The sequence below is a fragment of the Solanum tuberosum genome, unplaced genomic scaffold (genome assembly GCF_000226075.1).
Source record: "Solanum tuberosum cultivar DM 1-3 516 R44 unplaced genomic scaffold, SolTub_3.0 scf00344, whole genome shotgun sequence".
Classification (NCBI taxonomy): domain Eukaryota; kingdom Viridiplantae; phylum Streptophyta; class Magnoliopsida; order Solanales; family Solanaceae; genus Solanum; species Solanum tuberosum.
The window spans coordinates 1,863-4,472 of record NW_006239273.1 but is presented as its reverse complement, the minus strand read 5'-3'; positions in this window follow the sequence as shown (position 1 = coordinate 4,472).

Genomic DNA, 2,610 nt, shown 5'->3' with positions numbered 1-2,610 from the left:
AAATTAAAATTAGATTATGTATTTGAATTGTCCAAACCAATGTAAAACTAATATTCAATATTATTGTCATTCTTAGTGTTGAATTGATTTTCTTTTTGCATTAGTATTAATTTGATTTTGATTTAAGTTTTATTATAATTATCAACATCTATGAACTATAATCTTTATTGGACCATTCAGAATTCTAACTTTTAAACTTGAAATAATATATTAAAAGATAAAATCTATGAAATAGTATAAGAAATATTTTAAAATTATATCAAAGTAAATATTTTTATGTATAAAATAAAATTTTAAAAGTACATATATAATGTCGGGTTGGTTTTTTTTAGTTAAAACCAAACCAATCCAAAATATAGTCGGGTTTTTTTTTCCAATACCAAACCAAGTCAAACCAAACCACTAGTTGGATTTTTTTTCGATTTGACTCGATTTGCGGTTTAATTCGGTTTTCGGTTTGATTTTGTACACCCCAACCCACCAGCATGCAAATGGCGGCGAAACTTGAGCCCGATCCTACAATTGGCGACAAGTTTGGGTCGCTTCTCTACCCAAATAGGATCATAGCTTTTGGTTTTGAATTGCCAGCTAAAGCCACGATCTCGGCCCCAAAAACACATTGAACAAGAACTTGATAATTCAAAATATTTAAAAGATATATAAAAAAATTACGATAAAAAATAGACTTGTTTGAATCTCGAAATTGAAAAGATACCACAGAAATTGGGACAAAGGGAGCATAATTTTGTATTGAGAGGTTGAGCTGAACGACCTTCCAAACCCCTAAACTGTTCTTGACATTAGGGGTTGTGCATCGATCAGTTCAATTCGATTTTGTGTATTATCAATTTTTGGTTTGTAAAAATGCTACACTGATAATCAAACTAATATGATATTGATTATCGATTATTGATTTATCGATTTTTGGTCCTTAACGATTTGATTTTTGATTTAACCAATAAGAAAATGCTCCTCTAGTTTTTTTCTTATCTTATTTTCATTTGCTCATATATACCTTCAAGCATAAAGGCCTACACAAATTACATGTACAGTCAAACCTCTCTACAGTTGCAACATTTGTCCGAAAAATTCATGGCTACTATAGAGAGGTAATATTATACATGTATAGTGACATTTGATGTTTAAATTTCATTATTATAAATATAATATAAAAATTTATTTATGTGTACGTTTTATGTTATAAACAAAAATAAAATACTTGTTAAATTTAAAATTTCAATTGATTTTCATATTTCATTATTGAGAGGACTAATATATTACTAATAATATTCATAACTAGATATATCGATAAAAAAATTCAAATCTAAGGAACATATGCATTTAAAATTAATGAAAATTATAAATATTTCAAGTTTGATGTAAGAATTCTATAATTATAGGCAGTTTCGTAAATTCTAAAAGAAGTAATTAGGCTATTTCAATTGAAATTAGATCATTTTTATTGATTTTGGGGAATCCGTTAAATTGAGGGGCATAAATATGAAGTTTTCTATCGATAGGAGTAAATATGACCTCAAAGTATGATGAAGGGGAAAGTGGGCCAACAAACTAAAGTAGAGGTCTATTTGTGATCATTTTCCCAATATTTTAATATTTTATTTTATACTGTGCATAATATATTTCTTATAAAATATTAATATTTCATAATACTTAAGTAAGTTGTCATAGAGAGATAATTTTATAAAGAGTGTGCTATTACAATTTATGCTATTATTGTTATAGGTAGAATTGTGTTATAGAAAAGTAAAATATAACATGAAAAATCAGTTTCGGAGAAAGTCAAAGTTGTTATAGTAAAATTTCATTACAACAAGGGACCGTTATAGAGAGTTCTAACTGTAGATGCAAATTCAAATACATTATCACGAAAACAATCTCTCTTCTTTCTTTTTGTTAAGTAGAAAACTTGAAATGTAGTAGCAACGATAGTGATCTCTCAAAAAGAAGAGTAAGATCGATTTATAGTTTACACTGATGGGTAGAACCTCACCAAACCAACGACTTTAGGAAAGAAAACAAAAACACCAAGACAACCTATAATATACGAAAAACAGTTGGGTATGTATTTAAAATCTAAACTAGTATTATATATAACTAGGGATAAAAATATAATGTTAATATAATCTTATCAAAATTATAGGTTTAATCATTAACTAAAACCACCGATAGCCCAATAAATATATTTACAAAATCGTTTAAAAATCATTAACCCAATAACGCCGATACCAATAAATTAATAATATTTTTTCAGTTTGATTTATCGATTTAATTGATTTTTGCACACCTCTACCTGACATTGCTCATTATCTATATTAAAGTTGAGCATACAAGAGCGACAATGGCTCTATAAGCGTAACCTAGATCACTATTTATTTATTTTTCTCATTAATTTAAATATGAAAAAGGATAATATTTGCTTCTTTTCTATTAAAATTAAATTATATTTGTTTTTTGTTATACATTTTCTTACCAAATATACTTATATAATCATACTTTAAAGCTATATTCATCAAAGTTACGTTTTTTGTTTTAAAAAATCACTTGTCATGTTCTTATTGAGCTAAATAAATCAGCCCCAATATTTATGGA